Here is a 26,214-nt window from a genome sequence, read left to right on the forward strand (position 1 = left end):
TTTTCGTCACTACATTCTTCTCCGTAAAACTACAGTCGTTTCGGATTGCAACCCTATGATCTACATTTTGACTAAACAATTGCTAGGGGGCAAGTACTCCAAATGGATTGTTATCCTGCAGGAGTTCGACTTGGAATTTGAAAAATATAAGTCTAAGAAATCTTTAGTTTTTACCGAGTTAATGTGTGATTTCCTGCGTGCTGACACGGAAACTGTGGCAGAGGAACCCATTGCGGACGAATCTTTGTTTCTCATCAGCACTTTAGATCCGTGGTATGGAGATATAATTGTCTATCTCCAGACCCAATCCTTTCGGCCTGAAGTTTCAAAGATGGAACGTCGGAAAATTCGATTATAGTCCCAACAGTACAAAATTATTGGAGATACTCTTTATCGCCGTGGGGCGGACTTGGTTTTTCGTCGTTGCTTAACTCATGAGGAAGCTGAAAGGGTTTTGAATGACTATCACTCTGGAGCATGTGGTGGTCATATGTCTGGGTATGCCACAGCCCAAAAGATATTGCGCGCTGGCTATTTCTGGCCGTCCTTGTTTAAAGACTGTATTATTGCGGTCCGGAAATGCCACAACTGTCAAGTGTTTGATCGCAAGATGCGCGCACCACCTGCTCCTCTCCACCCTATCATTGTTGTTGGTCCTTTTGCTAAATGGGGCATCGATTTTATTACATGTAACCCTCACTCGGCCGGGGGGCATGCGTATATCATCCTTGCGGTTGATTATTTTACTAAGTGGGCCGAGGCGATGCCTACATTCGAGGCAGACGGCAAGACAGCTGCAATTTTCATATTCAATCACATTATTGCTAGGTTTGGTGTCCCACAAGCGATAATCACTGACCATGGGCGCCATTTTTGAAACATTATGATGACAGAACTTACAGGCCAGCTTGGTTTGCGTCATGATAGCTCAACTCCTTATTATCCACAAGCCAATGGCCTGGTTGAGTCCATCAACAAAGTTTTAGTTATCATGATCCGACGAATCATTGGTATTCATCGGTCGAATTGGCACAACATGTTATTTTCCGCGCTTTGGGCGTACCGAACCTCAGTGAAAACATCAACAGGGTTCACTCCTTTCCAACTAGTTTATGGTTTGGAAGCTGTGCTGCCCATTGAATGCGAAATCCCGTCACTTCAAATGGCTGTCGAATTACTTCCAGCTACTTCCGAAGAGGAGAAGCGTTTATTATACTTAGCTCAATTAGATGAGACTCGACATGACGCTGCGTTGGCAATCGAGACTCACGCAAAACGGATGAAAGCTCAGTATGATCGCAACGTGACCCCTCGAAATTTTTCGGAAGGAGACCTAGTGCTATTATATGATCAAGCTAACGATAAATTAGGTGCTGGAAAATTCGTTCCTATGTGGCATGGGCCCTACATTGTCAAGCGAAAGCTAGCAAAAGGGGCCTATGAGCTGGTAGATTTTGATGGGGACTCTTTGGGTAAACCCAGAAATGGACTTTACCTAAAGAGGTATTATGCTTAAATGATGGGTATGGAGATTTTAGTTAGGTTAGGTTTTTTCTTTCTAGCTGGTGTGTTTGTTAGTATAGACAGTGTGCTTAGCTTAGAAAGTGTGTTTTTCGTCGTTATTCTGGCTTATCTTGGTTTTACTCTTGATATTGCAGATGTCGATGCCTCTCCAAACGTACATTGGATTCGCTGATGGTGCTTGTCGTAGTACACGGAATATCTCTTCCGCAGCTTGGGTTATCTATTCGCCCTCTGACGAGTTAGTTTCTATGCATGGGGTGAGCCTCGGTCAAACAACAAACAACATTGCAGAATACAGTGCAGTGATTGAGTTATTGTCTGAATCTATTTCGTTTGGGATTCGGAGTTTGATAGTGAGGTTAGATTCTGAACTTGTTGTATTACAGCTTAATAGAGTATATGCCATTAGAAATCCCGTGTTATTAAGGTTATTTTTGAGAGTGCGCCTCTTGGAGCGTGAATTTGATTACATTGAATATCAGCATATTCCAAGGTCTTTAAATACATTAGCAGATGCAATTGCTTCTCGAATGTTAGACAGACATTTGCAATAATCATACATGTAAATTTAAAAACATTTCATCACACATGTTTAACAAGATAAGCCGGTAATAATGATATATATAGATAGGAGTGTGTCAAAAAATACATCGTCTTCGATCATAGGTTGAAAAACACCTTATGATCGGCAAAAATGATAAGTACAAAAAACCAAAATGTCACATGTGTCTACAAAAGTGACCATCCAATCACTGGTGGTGCTCTCTATACGACACCACTGCACGGGCTACCCTACACAAGAACCTCCTAAAAGGTCCTGGGACTGCGACCACATAGCGCTGAAGTCTGATAGGAATATCATCTATAATCGTCTCTGGTATGTCTGCCGTAAGACGCTCTAGGTCTTGTTCCAACTCAGCTAAGGTCTCTGCGGCCGCATCCTGTGGGGCCGGTGCCGGTGCAACTGGTACTCTCCTCTCGAAAGGCCGGAGATTGGCCGGACGCTGTGGGCCTACATCTGCATTTTGAAAATTGTCACTGTCAGTTTTGAGACGATATAAAAACAAAAAAAGTAGATAATTTAAAAACTTGTGAAAATGAAGTACCTTTGTCGTCCCACTTTTCTCCCGGTGGAAGAATCATGTCCGGATCTCCACGAAAATCAACTCCAGCATACGGAAAATCCTGTATCGAGAAGACCTGGTTCTCTAACCAGTGAAAATACTCCGGTCTAAATTGGACAACCTCCGTGCCCTCGTCAGGATGACGGGCCATCACCGCAACCCATCGCATCAACTTAGGCTCTCGAGGAGGCCTAATCTTAATAGTGAGCTGCTGTGGGATCAGCATCGGAACCCTCTCTAGGGAAAAACTCAGAACTAAAGGCCCATAACCAAAAGTCTTCAGTTGTCCATTTTTGGTCCTAGTCAGTTGGCCCTTTAAGTTGGCCAACACAGCATCACACCAGTTGAAAATGGTGGCCCGATAGCAGTCAATCGCCATCCGCATCTGGGATCCAGTGGCAATGTGCAAGGCGACAGCCTCGCAAAGTCTGGTAACTGTAAAGGCAATTACATAAGTTCCGGTCGGGATATCTTTTTGATTTCTATCCCCTTATCCTGGTTTTGATTATTGCACCACTCTAGTCGGAGACTAGCAATGGACTGGCCACCCGGCCTAGTCCCGGACAGAGTCAATTGTTCGCCCCTCTTGGGCAAACCAGTGAGAAAGTAAATATCAGAGGGCTCTATCTCGAGCTGGTGCCCTCCAATGTAAAAGCACTGATCCTGAACGTTCCACCTTTCAACCAGCCACTCTAGAAAGCGCACCTGGGCCCTCATGCCAGGTATGGCCCAGTATTTGTAAAGATCGCGTGCCTTCAAAGCATCAATGGAAGGTTGGTGATTAATCGCGGCCAAATCAACATCTTCATGTTCTCTCTCATGCCAATCAAGCATGGTGGGCAATCTACACACCATAAAACATCTGTTAGAGTCCATAAAATTGAAAGTTTTTGGTTCATTTTGGAGAAATTGGAGTTTAAAAATCCACTCCGCGGTGTACGCAGCCCGCCTTTAGAGACAGGGCGTATGTACGCAGGTTCTCTTAAGGCAAGCTGCGTACGCCCGGCATTTTCCCAACTGAGAAAATGTCGGGGTACGCAGGTCACCCATGGGGCACCTGCGTACCACGAAAAGCGGATCTTGAAAGCCCCAAAGCCTCCAAAAAATGAAACTAAAGCTTAAAAACAAATTCTAAACGGATGGAAATGCAAGGGAGGATGTTGTAGAATACCTGATGAGATGGCGTTTGGTTTCGACGGTCGGATTCTCCGCAATGTCCACGGGAAGTTTCTTGCCAAAAGCCCTTTTTCTCTCCTCAACAGTAAAATGGTAAAAATGAAATGGTAAAAGCCCTTTTTATAGGTTTTTTGAGTAAATGAATGTCAAATTTGTTTATTTTCCACCATGAAAAGGTATTTTTCAAGTATTTTTATCTATCTTTAAACAAGTATGAGTAATGTGTTGGTTTTTGCGCAGGATAAAAGGATTTTCAGGGAAAATGTCATTTTTCACAAACAAAAACATCAGAGTCATCTTTTAAGCCCTTTTCTGACTCCTAAAACATGAAAATATTGCCGAGCGTTTCTTTTACACCCGTTAAAATGGAATTAAAAGACGGTCCCCTTATAGCCCTTTTCTGACCGTAAAAACAGGAAAAGATTGCCGGATTTTTGTCGTTTCAAATTCGATATTAGAAATAAAACGACGTGTCCTTGATCGCTTTTTACTTTTCAGGTCAAAGACACTAATCATGAAACTACTCCTTGGTCACAAGATCAAGCGGTTCTCTCAAGTATTATTTTATACTTTTTTGGGCTTGGGAGACACAACTTTACGAAAAAGTTCAACCCTGGAGTCTTCTTAAGTTTTTTCAGACTCTCTAAAAATGAAAAACGCCGAGTTTCTCCTATACTGGACTCGTTAAAATTTCACAGTAAAGGACCTGTTCGATTACAAATAGGAACGGACCACTCCTTCTTAGGGTTCGAATCAAAACTAAGTTGGACTCATCCGAAGGATGAGCTTATAATCAAGCATATGTTATCCTCCTCAAGCTTGTAAAAAATAAAGAGGTACTTGCCAGAAATGGTGGGGGAAAAGAGAGAAAAATGAGCCTACTTGTTATCCTTTGTCTCAAAAGAAGCCTTATCACCACTCTTGAACACGACACTTTTCATTCACCTGGGTTGGGAAATCCTTTGCCTCACAGTTGATCAAACCACATTGAAAGTCTTCAGCCGGGTATTAACTTTGGGTCAAATGTCACCAAACCATCTGTTGTGTTGTTATGTGTTCAAGAGGTCACTGCAAATAAACCATTCATCTGCAAAATACCTGTCATCCATCTCGACCATCCCTGAGTCAGTCCTTACAGCTACATTTCTTCAACTTGATCTATGATTTCGTGTTGTGGGCTTGCCTGCAACAGGTCACTTTCTATCGACATCAGCACATTATCTAGAGAGATGACCTAGAAATCGTCAGTACCTTGAAATCTGCATGCATCAATGGCGGGTTTCTCGCCTTTGACAACGGTTTACATCATTGACTTTCGATCGAAGGACTCCGTGAAATGTCCGACATCAACTCATTCATTCACATCTCATGGATTGTACTAGGTACTTTGAGAACCATTGACATCACTGGTGGTCTCTCTCACACTTGTTAACAGTTTACATCATTGACTGGTAATCAAGTGGTTTCTACCATGTTCGACATCAACTCATTTATTCACATGGATAGAATCGTACTATTTCAGGAAGTAGAAATGAAGGCCCTGGATCTAGTTTCCACCATCCAGGCTGCAAGGAGTTTTGTATTCATTGTATAGTAGACCAACTACAAACAGATGGCTGCGTCCATACTGTGTCTACACAAGTCTATGATTATGATGTACTGCAAAATCATTCCTGTATCAGAGCAGTAGTTAGTTTGTTAGTTAAAGTTTTTGATCTGAGTATGGGAATGCCTACCTCAGCGATGATATGATCTTATATATGTATTTTGTGTTGAAAACTTGCAGGTTCCGACTGGGCTCTCCACAAGATAATCCTTGAAATGATAAAGTACTTCACCCTTCCTAGATGATATGAAACCCTAATCTACTACAGGCTTCGCACTTTAGGGGGCAATCTGTTACACTAAAATTTGTCACCATGACTATTTGCAGTTAGTATGGCTCCATCAACTGTCATACTATCCTCCTTGGCAAGTCTCATACCTCTGCTCTTCATGTCAAACTCCAAGAAAGAGAGAAAGTCTTTAAAAATATATATATATCTCTGGGTACGCAGTTTCTCTTAGCCTTACCTGCGTGTACGCACCCCAAGTTCACAATACCTGCATACTTGTACGCTCTATCTATAAAGGGGAGGGTGCGTACTCCTGTAAAGGTCAAAAGGCACAAGTTTCACTCCAAAAAAGTTACTTGTGGTCATTTCTAGAGCATTCTAGAAGCTTGTTTGACGTGTATTGAGTGCCTCCAGATGGTTCATGTATCCCTATGAAAGAGGAACTTATCCCATCAAGACGAGAGCTATCCCATTCAAAGAGGGGCTTATCCCATTGATGGTGGACCTGATTAACTTCCTCTAGAGCACTATAAATACAGGCATTGGGCCAGAAGGAGGGGAGGTTGAAAGCTGAACATTCCTGAGGGTAGATGCTGTTGGAATTAGGACTCCCTTATAGAGCTTGAGAGGAGAGATTCCCATCCTTTCCTAGCCTTATTTGGAAGTGGGTGAGCTGATCAAAGTAAAGGAAAACTCTTGCTAGACCCTAGGAGGGACCTGCACAACACCAAGGCTCAGGTTGTAATGGTTTCTTTTGTTTCCACTTAATGAAAATAAACTCATTTTTCTCAACAGATTGTTATTCATGATTTGTTTCATATACTCCTTGGTCTGTATGATGAATATGTGTTATTTTATAAGTTTATCAGGTGCTATGTAATTTTTTGGGCTTGTTAGTGAATGTAGGTTTCGAAGAGAAGGAGGAGCTCATCCGGATCGGCGAGGCTGGACTACTACAAAGCGTTGGACTAAAGGTATGTTATAAACACCTGTTTACTTGTATTCTAAATGCATATTTAGAGAAAGGTAGGGTTTACTTGTCTTGTTTGTCACTAGAAAGCCTTAGCTTCTAGGGAGGTCGGTTTTGTCCGCAAAATTGACTCTTTCCGCATGACAATAGGTATTTGGTCCAAGGTATTGATTCTTTATGGTTTTGGACCATGGTATTGTGTAAGGCCTAAGACTATAAAAGGGGAAGGAGATCATTAGACAAAGGCATTGAATCAAGCATTGAATATCTTATGAAGAGCTAGATCTGGAATACTGGTCATTGGGTTATGGTGCATTGCTGGATCTGAATCAAGGAAGAACCTGAGTGCAAGAAGAAGGATAAGTACTATTGATGCGTCAAGATCTTAAGGCTTGAATAGTAGTATCTCTGTGTGATTTTGATATGTTATTGTTGGTGCATGACTTGATCTATAAATCTGATAATCTGGGTATAACTAATGTCTAAATAAGTGAAAAGGATAAATTATCTTCTATAGATATGTACGCAAGTTCAGTGAAGCAAAGGCGCATATACACGCTGGATCTGTAATTCAAAATCGCATATACGCACGTTGGCCTTAATTCATTTGTGTATGCACATAGGTTGTACACATTAAAGTAGCATACGTCTCTTGAATTATGTTTTAGCTACTTCTATTTATTGCTGCAGTGTTCTAGGTTCATAATTGGTGTCTGGTTACTGTTACTGTTTTCTGGGTACAACATTTAGAGAAGTGACTATTTGATTCAGTTTTGTTTGGTGCAAAGGAGATTGGTTGATGCAGATATACTTGATGTTTGATTGATGTTATTCATGGATCCAGTCTGAAAATTTATGAAACGTGGTCCCTGAAAGAAAAGAGAAGGTTGTAGCCTTCTGTAGGTCAGCACCTACGTACTAGTACCTCAGCTAGTACAAGAGCTAAGGGGGTTGTAGCTCCCTTCTAGGAGAAGCTGGAGAACAAGAGAAGGTTGTAGCCTTCTGCAAGTAGCAACCTGCGTACTAGTATAAGACTGCACCAATATAGAATCATTGTAAAAGGAAGTTTCTAATTAAAAGAAGATAGAGACGAATTGCAACAGGTGGTTTTCACCCACATTGGGTTTCCACCTTATATATTCTGTTCTTATGTGTGACTGCCTCTTCTGTTTTACTATTCCTGGTTACTATTTATACATCTGAAGAATAATTTAAATTATAAGTTTGCTGGTTATACGCTGGTTTCCTTAACTGTAGTTGCGTACATATGCGGTTTTCACTAACGGAAGTAGCATATACAAATATGATTGCGAAATGAAAAATAATTGACCTGATAATACTGATTCACCCCCCCCCCCCCCTTCTCAGTATTATTTCCAACAAAATTTTATAATGTGGACATCGAGTAAGTCACCTTCCCCATCAAAGGCATATAATGGAAATATTGTTATAGCACAATAAAGACAAGCAAAGGTAAATGCAATAATAATGCAAAGCCTACCAAACCTGCAAAGGCTGAAACAAAAGGATCTTGATGCCAACTATCTAGATAGGAACAATTCCAAGCATAAATTGGATACCAATAGGGTAGGAGGAAGCAAGTCAAAGAAGAGACATGGGCATGTAGAAAAATGCATAGTTCTACTTAGCACTTATGAAGGAGAGTGCAACCCTAACCGATCATCAAATACTACAATTGAGAAGCACCATTATCATAGCAGAATTAAGAAGAGTTTAATGCCATAGGAGTTTGAGAAAGAAAATTCTCCCACGTTTGATGGAGAGGTAAGGAAGGTTGAAGAGGCAAAAGCTTTGTTGTTTGGGATGAAGAAGTACTTCAAGGTGCGTGAATACTCTGAGTACATGAAGGCCAAAGTGACTATTTTTAGTTTGAAAGGAAAAGTTGATATATGGTAGAAATATTTTAAGAATGATGTTAAATACATCAAGGAGAAAGATTTATCATGGAGAAGTTTTGAGAAATACTGTTAAAGAAGTAGTTATATGAAAAGTGCTATGACACTAGGGCCAAAAAATTATGTGACCACAAATTGGGGCAATTGACAACTAATGAATATATAAGCAGATTCTTGGAGCTACTAAGGTATGTGCCTTATATTAAGGATAATAAGACAAATATCCAGAGGTATCTCAACGAATTACCACAAACTTCAAAGACATAATAGAGTTTGATAAGCCAAAAACCCTAGAGGAAACCATATGAAAGATGAGGTACTATTATGAACAAAACAAACACAATAATGAAGCTCAAATAGATTAGAAGAATAAAGATAAGGAAAAATTCAAAGAAAAAGTGTCAAAGTCCTCAGGATATACAAGAGGAGGGAAGAATGGGAAGTTCAATACTTCTCCCAAGAAGGAATATCTACAAAATTCCACAAATATTAGAAAAACGAACCTTCAGAATCAGTAAATGAAAAGGTTGATGGGTCTAGGAAAGGGCTTGTACAAGGTTGGACTTGTGGAGAAAACCATATACGAAGGAACTGTCCTCAGTGATAGAAATTTGGCACAAATTTATATAATGTACAAGAAGCAACAACAATGAATTACATGGTCTAGAACATACCTCTAATTTAGGTTGCATAGGATAGCATGAAGGTAGGCCATAAAGTTGCAATAATCCAAATGGAAGGTATGGTCATTAATTAACGTGTTTCAGTTTTCTTTGGCCAAACTCATAAAGAATCATGGTTGGTTCAAATATCCATGGGGATAAAAAGGCAATTGACAGACATAGATGAGTCATTACTGGTGAAGATTTGTGGTATGCCCACCATGACAACTCTAAATTTATTACCATTGGGATCATATGTTATCTTAATTGGCATGGATTGTTTGGTATCACACTGAAATAAGGTTGATTCTTATAGAAAAGTGTTGGAATGTCTCAATGATACTCGTGAGTATCTAACATTGCAAGGGATAAAGAGACCATACTCACTAAGGAAAATAACTACACTTCAAGTCAACGATGCAACATAAAGGGTTGTGCGTTGTGCGTTATCCACACAAAAAAGGAACTAGAGGGGAACATGGATCCATTTGAAATCCACCTTGTGTTAAAACAATTTAGTGAAATGTTTCCAGAAGAATTTACTAGATTACCACCCAAAAGGGAAATTAATTTTAACATTGAGTTAATTCTAGGAAAAAATCTAATAACAAAGACCCCATACCACATGAGCATGCATGAGCCCATTGAATTGAGATTGCAACTAAAATAAATGCTAGATAAGGGATACATTTGGCCCAACATTTTTTCCTAGGGAGCCCCAATGTTGTTTTCCATAAAGATGGAACACAACGACTATGTATAGACTATCGAAACCTAAACAAGGCTTAATAAAGAACAAGTACCCGCTAACAGAAATTGATGACCTATTTGACCAGTTGAGAGGGGTTGCAATCTTTTTCAAAATAGATCTAAGGTCAGGTTGCCATCATGTTAGAATTAAAGATGATTATATTTACAAACTACCTTCAAGATGAGATATGGCCACTATGATTTTGTAGTAGTGCGATTTGGGCTTACAAATTACCTAGCCAATTTCATGTGCTTGATGAACAATGTTCTCAGACCTTATTTGGAGAAATTTGTATTATTCATCCTGGATGATATCTTTGGTATATTCAAAAACTAAAGAAAATCATGAAGATCACTTGAGAGAAGTATTACAATTATTAAGGCAGCATAAGTTGTATGCAAAATTGAGTAAGTGTGAATTCTTCCAAACCCAAGTTCACTACTTGGGGCATGTTATATCAAAAGAAGGAGTGGTTATAGATTTGGAAAATATCAAGGCTATAATGGAGCTACCCACTCCTCGGAATGTTATATAGGTCATATATTTCATGGGGTTAGTTGGATATTACCGAAGATTCATTCAAGACTTCTTAAAGATTGGGCATCCAATCACTACTTTTTAGAGAAAAGAATTAAAATATCTATGGACACTTGAATGCGCTGCTAGCTTTGAGAAGCTAAAGAAATTTCTCACTTGTGCACTTATATTAAGGATAACTAACCTGGAATAAGGCTTTGTGGTCTACATGGATGCTTCCAAGGAAGGACTCGGTGGAGTCCTGACGCAAGAAGGATATTAGGTGTGCTATGAATTGATAAAGTTGAATGAACATGAAAGGAACTATGTTAACCATGGTCTAGAGCTTGCAGACATAGTGAATTCTTTAAAATGTGGAGGCATTATCTATTGGGGAGAAAGTTTCCATTGATGACTGGCCATGGGGGACTGAGATATTTATTTGATCAGCCTAAGCTTAATACTGGACAAGCCAGGTGGTTGGCTTTGATCAATGAATTTTATTTTGAGATAAATCACATGAAAGGGAAAGAGAATAAAGTGTAAGATGCATTTAGTAGGAGTCTACAAGAGGTTCATTTGGTAACCTTGAGCACTTCTATAGTTGATATCAAGGAAAGGATTAAATAGGTGTTATTACATGATGAACACCAATAGCATGTAAAGACATGTTTAAAGAAAGAGCTAGAGGGACCCATGATAAATAAATACCAACTCAATAATGAGGGTATGATGATGTTCAAAAATAGAAAATGCGTGCCTGAAGTAGATGATTTAAGGAATCTTGTCATGGATGAATTCCATAAAATACCTTACTCATGCCATCCTGGTTATCAGAAGATGATAATAGCAATAAGGAAAATATTTTATTGGCTAGGATTGAAGAAGGATGTTATTGAATATATTTCCAAGTATCTAGAGTTCCAGCAAGTAAAGGTAGAATGTAGGAATCCAATAAGATTGATGCAACCAAACCCAATTCTTGAGTGGAAGTGGGAAGTAATATCTATGGACATCATTATGAGATTTCCAAAGACACTGATATATAACATGACATTATTATGGTGGTGGTAGACAAGATGAGTAAGGCAGCTCAGTCCGTAGTTGTCCAGTCCACTCACAAAGCTATTGGCACAACCCAAATATTCATGAAGGAAATATTTGGACAATATGGTGTGCCTAGCAAGACTATAGCATATTGAGATGCTAAGTTCACTTATAACTTTTGGAATTCATTGTTTGTTGGTTTTGGAACCCATATGGACTTTAGTATTACTTATCATCCTTAGGTAGATGGGAAAATGGAAGGAGTGAAGAGAATTTGGAAGACATGATGAGAATGTATGTCATGCATCAATTAAAGAAGTGGAAATATTTCCTACCATTGGTGGAGTTTGAATACAATAATGGATACCAAGAATAACTTGGAATGAGCCATTTTGAGGTATTGTATTGTTGGAAATGCAACACTCCTATCATCTTGGATGACCCATTATATAGAGTAGTTCTTGGGGTTGTGTTGTATCGGATGCAACACCCTCCAAAATTTTGGCCCGCATCCAATTTTAGAGCCTCCTTTGAGAGTTTTACCTGATGTATGCATGCACTTGGGTTCACCCCGTGAGCTCATGTGAGCCTTTGCACCCACCTTGCTTGTTCATTCGACATAAAACTTTTGCATGTTGATGTTAATGTCATGCTTGCGACCATGTTCTAGTCATACACAAGGTCTTCGCTTCGTGTGTACATGTTGTATTCGCTATGTAAACATCCATTGCGCTCACACACAGATTCATATACACTATCACGCAATCATCGTCGCAGTCGTCCAATGATCAATCACAAGCATTGCACTTGTCGCTCACACTATCAGTCATTCATGTTGAGCATGTGTGTTTGGATGGTTTGAGTCATCTTGTCGTCAATTCATGTAAGTGTGTGTTTGCAAGTTCATGTATGCATATTTTCAATTGCTCACACACTTAGTCTTTTGCTAAATTTCTGAGGATCAGATTCCCCTCTGATAGTTAGACCTTCACCCTGCCATCGACTTGATCGATTTTCACTAGAAAATCGCAAAAGCATCAAGCAAGTCATTTCAAGCTGCACTACCCGCAAGCTGATCAATCAACCTTCATGCTGGTCAACAAGAGAGTTTGACCTGATAGTCACCCCGGGATTGACTCACCTCAAAAACTACGTAGAGGCTGTAGACCTTTCCCGCTCCGTCGACTGAGAAAATTGTGCAGACAGGCCAAACAAACACCCATTTCCTATCCCTGTCTCCCTTAGAAAATTGTGCAGTTTTTCCAACCAGCCCACTAGACAGTCGACCGGTTGCTCACCTAGAAAACTACACAATTTTCATGAGCAAGACCTATGTTGCTCAGCAGTCTGCTCAAGTCAAAAACTGCACAGTTGTGATCAGCAGGCCATCCTCCTATCATCAACACAGTTTTTCCTGCCAACAGCTCCCAGCAGCTGATTGCCATTTCCCTCCAGGAATTTTGCAATTTTTGCTGCCAAGCTCCAGCAACTAACTATCGGTTCCCTCCAGGAATTGCATAGTTTTTGCTGCCAAGGTCCTAGCAGCCAGCTGCCAATTCCCTTCGGGAATTGTGTAGTTTTGGCTGCAAGGCTCCCACTTCCCACTCCTTCCAAAAATTGCACAAAATTTGTTTGCCAAGCCTTCCCGTAGCCCAAACTGCTCCTCCCAAAAAATGCACTATTTTTTCCTCCAGCTGAGCCAAAACTTGCAAACAGTCACTATTAATCGAGATTGCCTGTAACCATCTCTCAATGACTTCTACACAGTTTTCACCAGCAGTTTTGAAGCCTCCATCCCAACTCAAAGCTCGCAACCTTGTCTTCTCTCCCAGTCACCTGCATTCGAAAGGATCATGCATCATGATAGACTAGGAGGTTTAAGGATTTGATGTCATCTCATCATGAGTGACTACAGATACAGGTACACAAACAAACATGGCACAATGATGGAAGAGATGAACAAAGGGAATACATGCATAAGGACATGTTCGCTAATGGACGAACAAACAATGCATACAAAGAGATGTTTTCGCAAATGGACGATCATGCAAAGATGTGTTCGCGGATGGATGAATGGACGAACATGCACTTTTCGCGAACGGATGAACCTGTCATGCATGCCAACATACAAGCAAGGAGAAACGTGTGAATGCAACATCAAGCAAACCCGACGACCATCGAAGACTTTGCGCACCTTGCCATGTGGAGGTGAAGCTATGACACACCATGAGGACATCCTTCACCAGCAACACTGCAGCTTGACATGCACACCAACAGTAGCACGAATTTACCAACACTGTCATGTCGAGTCTTGTCATGAGTCATGTCATCCAAATCTCTACTGTGGGCCATACTATCAATCACAGTAACATAATGTGGAAGTCCAAGAGACCCACTTGTCATATGAAGAGTCATGTAAAGTTGAAAGGTCATGGAATTCAAACAGTCATGAGGGAAGTCGAACAACCACAAGGGTCAGTTTCACCCTTAGCTATAAATACCCCCTCATTTGTACATGCAAAGGACATTTTCACCTCAGCTCCTCCCACATAGCCTTGAGAGTCTGTAATCTTTTCTTTGAGGAGTAAGTAGTGGCTCCAACGCCCTGCCCACAGGGTTAATGATGTATGGTGTAACGATGTGTCTTGGAACTTTCGCTTATTTTAGAAGTCTGCTAATAGGCTAGCACATTTTCTCACATGTGTTGTAACTGTTGTGAGACTAATCTTGAACACTTGTTAAATGCATGTTGCTTTAACTTGTGTTTAGCACTTGAACTCATTCAATTGTTGTAATACATATACATTAATGAAAATGTGTTATATGAGTTGTTAATGTTATCATGCCCGTGTTGGTTACCTCCCCGGACATCAGACAGACCTTTCACGTAAACTTTCTATAACAATTGTCGCACTTGCGCAGACTCCTCTATTGTGTGTTGTACATTTTATCTCTCCTTGTGTGTTGTGACTACCGCATCTATGTGGACTGCTCCTCCAGAAGCTGTGCACGTCCTGTTGTGTTGTGTGTTCCTAACAGAGTTAGGACTTCCTCCTATCCAACTTGGGACTCACTCCCACCCTCTCCCTCAATGGTGAAAGAACCATTGACGCAAGTAACACTAGAAATCACTAGGCACATGAACCTCACTATTCGAAGACAAAGCAGACCAGTCTCTTGTGCTGACAATCAAGAGCTGAGGAAAATCTTTAAGATAATGGAAGCCATGCCATCATACCAGATGGGACTCCCACACAAAACGGTGTGAGGTCTAGTTGGGACTTCATACCGGGGTGATCCCCTAAGTGTTGGCAGGTCCAGCACCATCAACAGGTTGATTTGTTGAAGGAAATGGAGCAGAAAATAGTCAATATCAAGCAAAAATTAAAGGAAACCTAAGATAGCCAAAAGAGTTATGCAGTCAAACAAAGGATGCAAAAGGAATTCTAAGTGGGAGAACATGTATATATTTGCTTTAGACCAAGGAATAGCTCACTGAAAGTGGGGTCTTGAGCCAAGTTGCTGATGATCCATAATATTGTAACAAGAATGCTACAACTCCTAAGATTACCAACTTTACTTTATCAACCCGAGGTTTTGTACAAACTTGGAGGTTATAGTGCTATATACACAACATATGCATCATTCTACTTATGTCACTTCTTAATTGGGGCATTTGACCATTAGGGTTCTAAACCATTCCTCTATTGAACTAAAAGGAGTCTAACTACTGAAAGCAGAATGTAAAGGCTAGTTCTAGTGTAGAGAAAGTAAATGATTGTTAATTTAGGAAATGGAAGTTGCCAACTTGTAAATGCTATGAAATGACATAAATCATCTAGCTATGAAATGACACAAATCATTTGCAGAAAGGAAACTATGTTAATCTTACAATTGATCGTCTAGCTACCAAGGTTGCTTAAAAATAGAAGGTTATTCTATCATTTAAGAATTCAAACATGCATGCATTAACTATCTCATTCACACCTGCAGAATAAATAAAAGTTCTAATTGCTAAATGTAGAAATATAAAAGCTAATGCTGTATGATATTGCAGGAGGGAAATGAGTGAAAGGACTAGTCTAGGTGGCACTTATAGTCATGGAGTCCAAGCTAAGGGTTAACCTACTCCTACACTAGGCTATGTTAGCATTTCAGGTCAAAACATGGTCAAAACATGCTGCTACAAGTTTGATATAGGAAACTACTACAAGATGCCCTGAACTGCTACAGGAAGTTGGCTGAGAGGTTCTAGAGTGAAAGAATGGTGAGATGAAGTGTTGGAAGGGCGTATGACAGTTGTGAAAGGTGTAGGGAAGGTAAAAATCACCTAAGGCCAAGCCCAACACTCAAAGAAGGCCAGATTTTCTTAAGACAACTTGCTCACAGTGGCTAGAAAACAGAGGTTCAAAATATGGGCTGGTATGCATCAACAAAAGGTAGAGAAGGCCGAGATGGAGTTGGTAGGAGGAATCCTTAACTGTGGATCAACAACCCTACAATCAAACCTGATTATTTTTCATTTACAAATCATTACATGTCAATGTGGAAAAGCTGAGTTGAATTTGGAAAATCTGATCTAACTATTGCTAAGAACTAGATCTATGGAATGTACTACCTCCTAAGCTACAACAATCTTAAGAAGTAGAATAAAAACTGTAGATATTTCCAAGAAATCATAAACATATATCTAACTAAGACTGAAACTTAATCTATGAAATTAGCAAAAGAAAAACTCAGTTTTTAGGTTGTGAGAGTGGGGTCCTCTAATCATGATCCCAGGAGGGAGATGAGATAGGGGTCACTATCACAAGATTTTTGACGTATTTTCCTTCACTAGACTACAACACTAATCTACTTTTCCAGCTAATGGAAACATGAGCAAGCAACTGATCCAGATGGCTCTAGAGACACACACAAGACAAAGAGGGCTTATGAGATCTCAAAAATCAAAGTGATCAGAATGTTTTCGAACTAGGACTAGAGCGTAGATCTCATCTTCTTGATCATGGTGGTGCGAACAGTTCATCAATTCAAACTCATATGAGGGAGAATGAGCCAGTCAAATTTTTGGTCAAAGTTGGGTTGTGGGCCAGGTTTAAGTGTCCTACAATTTGATCGACCCTGAGGCATGAAACCTAGCTCCTGAAATCGGTCGAAATTGTGGCCTTGTTAATTTTCCCAATATCCCTTATTTTCTAAGCATTTGAAAATTTCCCCTCTTTTAAATAAATAAAAAAAAAAAATGTGAGGTGGCGGGCCACCACCCCCGCCACCCCAAACCATTTTAAACAACTGAATTAATAAAAGGCTGATGGGCCATGAACCCCACCAGCCAACCTCATCCAAACTCAAGAAACCGACGGGCCGTCACCCCTGCTGGTCCACCCTCCACACAATGAATCACGTATTAAGATTAATATAGGTGTGGGAATGGGCCACCTCCGATGGACTTGGCCCACAGCCCCTCCAAAGCACTGCTAATAAATAGCACAAAGACTGAGGGTGGTGGGGCTCAAACCCATCCAACTGGTGCAGCCAGCCCGCCTCCCAGGCACCCTCACCAACGAACCTCCACATTATAACACACAGCCCACGGTACCAACATACAAACGGTACTCCACTACGCACCAACAAATGATATTGCACCACCAAACGAGGGCTGTGGGAGTTAAGGGGCAGGCCACCCAATGAAGAAACGGCCCCTCCTAAAAATATATGCATATGGTTTCAAACATATAAAAGAAAAGAGGGGCAGGGTTTGACCACCCGACCCCTCCTCAACCATTTACTGAACTTTACCAACATGCCAAACTGATTTCATTGGAATATCCACCTAGAGAAATTTTATTTAAACCTGTCATTCAGAAGTGCGCCCAAGGTAGAAAGAGGAGGCCAGGAGCACGCACGCAAATCAATTTCGGTGGAACCATGACTGCTGCAGAAATAGGGAGCCGAACCATGGTCCTTGAAATTTTCCCGAGGAGGTAATTTTTCTCCATGTCGGAATATAGTCAAGTTTATAGTCATTTTTCACGGTTTTTTGCAGGGATCACAATGGCAATGTCAGATTCGCCTTTTGAGTTTTAGATTTCCAGTCCACCCATGGAGAAACATATTTGAGGAATCTAGGGGGAATCTAAAAGATTACTTGAGCCCCAGATTCTCAATTTCTCAGAATTCAGAAATTTGACAGTCGATTTTGCACTAGTCGATGCCACAAATCTGATGGTGTGCTTAGATTTTCCATTTGCTCATTTCATTTTTCGGCCAATTTTCTAAGTGGAGTGTAGGTGTCAGCATTCATATGCGAGTAGGCCTTTCCATGTGATTCGATGCTGTGAGATTGATGGCACGAACAACTTCAGCAGTTTGACATCCGCTTCTTCAGATGGCCCCTGGATGTGAGGTATATGTAGTGTGTTCATGTACTTCTTTTGCTATGCATTGTGCTGCACAGATCCCTGTTTGATGCTTGATGTGGGGTCTTGTTTCTTACTCAATTTCATGATTCCTGCTTGATGTGATGTGGAATCATCTCTGTGATGTCCTTGTTGTCATGATACATCATGTTGTGTTTTGAGATCCCTTTGTTGTATGTTGATGGGATAATCATGTTTTCGTCATGTATGTTTGCATTGAGATCCCTTTTATGCCATGTTAGTGGGATGCTCATCATGCATGAGTTCATGTCACACTGGTAGGAGTCCTTTTGACTAAGAGTTCTTGTAGCGGAACATCTCTTGGAGCCACTCCTACGTGAGGGAATTTTCCTTGTATGATAGCGACATCATCTCTTATGCACATCATCACTATTGACAACACTTAATATAGCGGCCTACACCATCTTGACAACGGGGCTCGGAGATGTATTCCCTCCTGGACGAACTCCGTTATCAACGGCTTATGTTTTCATGTGCTGATGATTGTCATGTTTCTCTTCTTTACAACATGCTGATGTATTCATTAATGTTATTTTAAAAAATGCAATTTAACACATCACGAAAGAAAAAGGTCTTGGAAGGGTCCTTTTGTCACACCTAGACCCAGATCAAGTGGTATCAAAGCGGTCTTTGCATTGATGTGAATTGCAGTGTGAACAATGGAACGTGCAGCGACAGAGGATGAAAAAGTGATGTATGAGACCATGCTCAAATTTATAAAAGATTGGAAATAATGTATGAAGCTCTACAAAAAGAGACAGAGGAAAAGGAGCGATTGTAGCTTCAGTTGCAAGCCACGGAAGAGGCCCTGGAAGAATTGACGCACAAAAAGAAAAATCTTCAAACAAAGAACGTTGAATTGAAGATGCTTCTACATGAAGAGAAAGAGGAGAAACATAGTTTTCTACGATAGCTGCAAGCAAAGGATGAGGCCTTGGAAAAGCTGTAGTGTGACCCATGTGAGGTAAAATGTAATTATCTGAATTGATGTATGTGTCTTGATGATGATTTCAATGTTATTGGAAATCATACCACGGGATTTGGCTCCAATTTGTTGAAGAAAGTGGGGTATGAAGGAAAGGGCTTGGGCATTAATGGCCACGCCATCTCCAACCCCATCAAAGTAGAAGAATTACCATGTCAAACAGGACTTGCGTATATCAGAAAGGAAGTTGGGGAATGCACCAAGACAGCTAGTGAACCACCAACAATAGTTGATGAGAAACCCTCATTATTTCTTTCCAAATCGACAGAGGAGGTAAAAGATGTTGATTTCCTTTTGATTGAGTTTTCACATAGTATGATTTTTGTTGGAAATGTGGAGATACCAATTACAGGGAAAAACATGAGGCTCTTTATAAGGATGAGGTGCAAGGAGGAAGAAGAACTCGGTGTTAATAACTAAGGCATAACTCAACCATTGGAAGTTACGCTGAGACCTAAATTTGTAGGTTTGAGATACACTAAAGGAGAATTCTCAAAGGTGTCAGATTCTTCTGAGACATCGTCAAAATCGTCGAGGAAAGAAGATGATGGGAACACATCCCCATCATCCCATGGTAGTTTCCATTGTAGGGAAAGAGCTGAGGCAAGCTCTAATCACCATAGTTACACCAGAGATGGCAAGGAAAGGTATAACCACTTTCGAAATTCAAATGTTCGTTTCGATTATGATCATGTTGTTAATGATAAACATAAAACATGGAATCAAAAGACATGTACCTTTTGTGGATTACAAAACCATACATTTTTGAAGCGTTGGAAAAGAATAGCAGCACAAAAAAGGAGGAGGCATGAAAGACCCCCTTAACAACAGGAAAAGAAACATGTTAAACAAATCTAGAGGAAGAAGATGTATTGTAGTCATTACAACAAAGGTGGCCATCAAAGAGCCACTTGTTGGAGGCTCCATCCAAAGCAACACCTTAAACACAAAGTGTTGATGCATGAACCAGGTGAAATAATTGTTCGACAAGAAAAACCACCACAAGGGGATGACCCATTCACAACGATAAGTGAAAAATGGTTTCTAGATATGTTAGCGTTTCATGGTCTTACTTTTGTAAATAATTTGTTGCATTTTAAAATGTAAAAGTGATGATGTGTTTTCCATCACTTATTCAACAACAATGATGTCTAGTCTTATTTTGAGTTGCATTTTACACTCTGAAAGTGATGTTGTCTTTCCATCACTTGTCAAAGCAAATAGTGTTTGGCCTTATTGTTCTAAATCATGTGTTGCATTGATGATGTGTTTTCCATCACTTTTTGAAGCAACAATGATATTTTGGCCTTGTTGTTGTAGTTTGGGTATTGTGTCCATCTTGATGTAAACTTGATTACCGAGTATGTGTTAAAAACTCGTAGCAAGTATGGTATGCTTGGGTCATTAGTTGGTCATGAAAGTTAAGCATGTAATTTGCAAAACAATGTACTATAGGTTGCAAGTTTCGACTCATCGCTTAAGGCTCTGAAGAACAAAGATGAAGGAGATGGAGGCGAGGCCTTTCAAGACGCTTGTAATGCAGACAAAGTACATAAAAGTCACAGAATGTTTTTCATCCTTTTGGAGGACCAAAAGCTCCTCAGTGGGGAGGATTAATCTAGGTGGCTCCAGAGACACACACGGGACAAAGAGGGCTTATGAAAGCTCAAAACTCAAGGTGATCAGAATGTTTTCGAACCAGGACCAGAGCGTAGATCTCATCGTCCCAATCACCGTGGTGTGAAAGGTTCATCAATCCAAGCTCGTATGAGGGAGAACAAGCCAGTCAAATTGTTGGTCAAAGGTGGGCTATGGGCTAGGTTTAAGTGTCCTACAATTTGACCGACCCCGAGGAATGAAACCTAGCTCCCGAAATCGGTCAAAATTGTGGCCTTGTTAATTTTCCCAATATACCTTATTTTCTAAGGATTTGAAAATTTCCCCTCTTTTAAATAAAAAAATAAAAAAAATATATATGTGAGGTGGCGGGCCACCACCCCTGCCACCCCAAACCATATTAAACAATTGAATTAATAAAAGGTCGATGGGCCATGAACCTCGCCGGCCAACCTCATCCAAACTCAAGAAACCTACGAGCTGTGACCCCCGCCAGTCCACCCTCCACAAAACGAATCATGTGTTAAGATTAATATAGGGGTGGGCACGGGCCAACTCTGGTGGGCCTGGCCCATACCTCCTCCAAAGCACCACCAATACATAGCACAAAGACCAAGGGTGGTGGGGCTCGAACCCGCCCGGCCAGTACGGGCGGCTCACCTCCCAAGCACCCTCACCAACGAACCTCAACATTATAACACACAACCCGCGGTACCAACGTACAAATGATACTCCACTACGCGCCAACAAATGATATTGCACCACCAAATGAGGGCTGCGGGAGTTAATGGGGGGGCCGCCCAATGTGGACCTGACACCTCCTAAATATATATGCATACGGTTTCAAACGTATAAAAAAAAGAGGGGCAGGGTTTGACCACCCGTCCCCTCCTCAACCATTTACTAAACTTTACCAACATGCCAAATTGATTTCATTAGAATATCCGCCCAGAGAAATTTTATTTAAAACCGTCATTCAGAAATGTTCCCAAGGTAGAAAGAGGAGGCTAGGAGCATGCATGAAAATCAATGTAAGTGGAACCATGACTACTATAGAAATAGGGAGCGGAACCATGATCCTTGAAATTTTCCCGAGGAGGTAATTTTTCCCCATGTCAGAATATAGTCAAGTTTATATTCGTTTTTCACGGTTTTTCGTAGGGATCACAATGGTGAGGTTAGATTCACATTTTGAGTTGTAGATTTCTAGTACACCCATGGAGCAACATATTTGAGGAATCTAGTAGGAACCCTTGAGCCCCAGATTCTCAATTTCTCAGAATTCAGAAATTTGACAGTCGATTTTGCACTATTCGACGCCACAAATCTGATGGTGCATTCAGATTTTCCATTTTCTCATTTCATTTTTTGGCCACTTTTCTAAGTGGAGTGCAAGTGTCAGCGTTCATGTGCGAGAAGTCCTTTCCATGCGATTCGATGCCGTGAGATTAATGACACGAACAACTTTAGTAGTTTGACATCCGCTTCTTTAGATGGCCCCTAGATGTGAGGTATATGCAGTGTGTTCATGGACTTCTTTTTCTATGCATTGTGCTGCACAAATCCCTATTTAATGCTTGATGTGGGGTCTTGTTTCTTACTCGATTTCATGATTCCTGCTTGATGTGATGCAGAATCATCTGTGTGATGTACTTGTTGTCATGATTCGTCATGTTGTGTTTTGAGATCCTTTTATTGTATGTTGATGGGATACTCATGTTGTCTTCATGTATGTTTGCATTGAGATCCCTTTTATGCCATGTTGGCAGGATGCTCATCATGCATGAGTTCATGTCATACTGATAGGAGTCCTTTTGACCAAGAGTTCCTGTAGTGGAACATCTCTTGGAGCCACTCCTATGTGAGGGAATTTTCCTTGTATGATAGCGACATAATCTCTTATGTACATCATCACTATTGACAACACTTAATGCAGTGGCCTACACCATCTTGACACCGAGGCCCGAAGATGTAGTCCCTTCTGGACGAACTCCGTTATGAATGGCTTATGTTTTCATGTGCTGATGATTGTCATGTTTCTCTTCTTTACAACATGCTGATGTATTCATTAATTTCTGTTAAAAAATGCAATTTAACACATCACGAAAGTAAAATGTCTTGGAAGGGTCCTTTTATCACACCCGGACCCGGATCAACAACAAATTAATTAACTCTCTAAGCTAGAAAGAAACATAAATAAACTTCAGCTATTAATCAACAATCTAAGCTAAGAATACATATAAAAGAGAGGAACTTATGTTACTAGGGTTGGGCCCTAACCTAAGAGCTTCAGCCCTTTGAGTCAACTCAGTGCTAGGTCAAACAAAAAATTCTCATTATCAATCAAAAAGTTTTGAATACATTATAACAATAACAGTCAAATGTGCTTTAGCTTAATGGCCTCTTGGCTACAATAAAACATCGAATCCTAATGAGTCCCCTATCTTGCTTATTTATACAAAAATGGAGCTACCAACAACTCCCTAGAAAATAGGGATACTTGTCTCCCTAACTCGATTATAGGTGGGTCTAACTCTTCCTTCACTTGAACTGGCTTGTCTACCATTAAACTCGACCTACTTAGCTTCTAGTGAACTCGAGCTAATGAGATAGAGTGAGAGATCTTTGACTGATTTGAGGAGTTAAGGAGGGAGACCATCTCCTAGAATATCTCTTGTTTGTCCACTCTGAGTTCCTACACCCAAATCAACTCAAACTTGCTCTAATTCCTACATTTAACACACACTAGGACACATGACATAGTAACACATCTTTACTCCTCACATTAAGCACAATATAACAAAATTTGTGGATAAATGTGAGAAAAGACAATTTAATAAGCTGGAGAATGGCATTGTGACCTTTATAGTTTACCTATTGATGAGCCTCATCATCACCCCCACTAAAAATGTTTTCATCCTCTAAGAAACCGAGTCATCTATATCCATGTATTTCATGGCCCCAGTGGCCTCTCTGACATCCCAAGCTTCTATAGATCGTGTCTCTTCCTGAGGGTAGAAGCCTGCATTTTTCTCTATCTCTTCCCACTGCTTCATTCCCTCTTCTTCCTTCCTTCCTTCCTATAGACCCAACAAAAAAGGTGGACTGAGCTTCATTCCAATCCAGTTGATTTTCAATCTCTACATGGCCCTCTTGTATAGAGATGTTCTGGCCAATGCATTTTTCAATCTCTCAGGAGTATGATATTCTCTACCCTAGAGACTGTGTGGTAGGGTATTCCACCTTCTCTAACATGCATATTGGATCTTTGTCTCCCACATCCTAAGAGTGTCCTCAAAGTGACATATGGCTTGTTCTTGGGTGGGAAGGTATTTAGGTGCTAGCTTAGAATCATTGGAAATGATGTTGTTATTGTTGATTACAACCGTAAAACTTGTCTGCTCTCCCTTGACGTAGAGGGGTTCCTTTTCTTCCTTTTCCAATAATCTTTTCACCTCCTCAACCCTGGATTCTTCATTCCTTATCCATGAAGCAAGGGCCATCTGCTACAAGTCTCCCAACTTTTCATTGGGGTCCCAAACATTCATGTTAGTTAGGGTGAAGTTGTGTAGGTAGAACTTAGCCAATTTGGCTCTGTCTTCCATGCCACTTTCGTCACACAAATTAATGAAATATTTATAGTCCTGGAATGGCATGGACCCATGCTATACTAGTGTCTTGATCTAGAACTACATCCATTGGTATTTTAGGAAAAGTGCATAGGATTTGGATGGCAGTCTACATTTAATTCCCTCCATGGAGAGGCTTTCCATTGTGGCCAATTGAGTCGCCTTCTCTTGTAATTTATCCCTCAACCATTTGTTTTCTGCCTACGACTGTGTTCTTATGTTGTATTCTTTATTCCTCAACCCACTCAACTTCTTGCCCATTTCTATGAGTCTCTCTTCTATAAGTCCCACATCTTCAACTTTCTTAGATTTGGCGATCTATATCCACATATGTATCCTTCCTCTCTCTGCTTCAAGCTCAAAGAAGAGAGGGACTACAAATTTCTGTGGGATCACTCTGCTTCCTTCAATGAATTTGTGATAGGATCTCAAATTTGGCTATGGACTATCTCTTGAAGTTCTCGAAAATCTCTCTCCCCCTATACCTATTGTGTTGCCTCCTTGCCTTCTTTATGCCCCTTTTTATCCTCTTGTAGAATTTTCTGTTTTTCCTGTACCACTACCTATGTTTCCTGTAGCACTTCCTATGTTTCCTATAGCAGGGATTTTCCTTTATGTTGGAGTGTGACAGGTGCCTTGGGTTTTTAAGAGGAGGTTTCCCTAGTAACAAACTTCCTTACATAACTTATGGGAGTCTTTGAGATGGCTCTGGGAGATGTGGTTTCCTCAACCTTCCTTTCAATATGTTCCAGTTCCTCTCTCTTGTTGGGTGATTCTTCAATTAGAATAGCGGTCCTTGTGAGTGTTTGAGGCTTCCCCTATTTAATCCTAGTGATTTTCCTTGTTTTGAAGTACAAGGGAGTTTTCCTTTGCCTTTTCTTCTTGGATTTGATGGGTGTGCTCAAGGCAGCTAGGGCAGCAACTACCTCCTTTTCAGTGGGTTCAGGAGACAACCTTTGCTACTCTAGAGACATCTCCCCTTATTATTATTTTTTTTCTTCCTCCACCTCTTCCTCTTTCCATGGTTCTCCCTCTGTTTTCTGTGCCTCTTCCTTTCCACCATATTTTACTTCTGCCCCTTCTTTTTCTTCTTCTTCCTCTTCTTCTCGCCCTCTTCTTCTCCTTCATCTTTAGCACTTAAGGTTGGGTTCTCCCTAAGTGCAAGGACTTGGGTCTCAAGGAGGGCTTCTCTATCCATATCTCTGATGTGGATCAGAGGACAAGAACTCTTGATTTACTCTAAGAATCTTCCACTATTAGCTTGATGATACCATGGTGTACTAACTGTTGTTGCTTTCCCTCTTTCACCCTTTGGCCCATGTCTATGATAGATTGTAGGAGAAAATAAGGCACACTGAGTTTTTGGGCTATGGGAAATCTGGCTCAAAATATTAATTCATCGAGTAACCTGAACTGACAGCCATAGACTACACTCATTATTCCTTCACAAGAAATTAATTTAAGGATGTGGTAGGCTACCTCATCCCAAGGATAGGGAAGGCTCTCCCTTCTGACCCCATTTTTGTCTTCAATTAGTTTCTCATCTTTGGTGAAGAATTTTTTATTAGAAAGTGTACTGCTGGCCTTGTCTTCTTTTCTCCATTGGACCCCTAAAGGAAGTGTTGTCACCCTGTTGATCACCTCAATATTGATGGTAATGGATAGCCTTCTCACCATAGTGGTAGCACTTGTTCTTGCTTGAGGGTTTAGAGCCATGTCAAAATCATAAGTTATATCATCATCATATCCTTTGAGCAACTCAAAGGAGCCTAACTAGTGATGCCTCATGAAGATGTCTACCACAGGTGGATGAAGGTGAGTTCTCGATGTATCTGTGGGCTCTCTCCTATTGAATTCCCCTCCCATTTTCTTCTCTATTTTCAGCTAGGTGTAGGAGGATTTCTGGGATAGCTTCACTATGAATTCAAGAGTAGTTGAGAGATAAAATTTAGTAGATGACTGTAATTAATACAACTCATTATAGCCACAAAATTGTTTGCTCTTATAGCCCATACTCTT

The sequence above is a fragment of the Pinus tabuliformis genome, chromosome Q, assembly GCF_031772625.1.
Source record: "Pinus tabuliformis cultivar Carrire ecotype Pingquan chromosome Q, CPIR1, whole genome shotgun sequence".
Classification (NCBI taxonomy): domain Eukaryota; kingdom Viridiplantae; phylum Streptophyta; class Pinopsida; order Pinales; family Pinaceae; genus Pinus; species Pinus tabuliformis.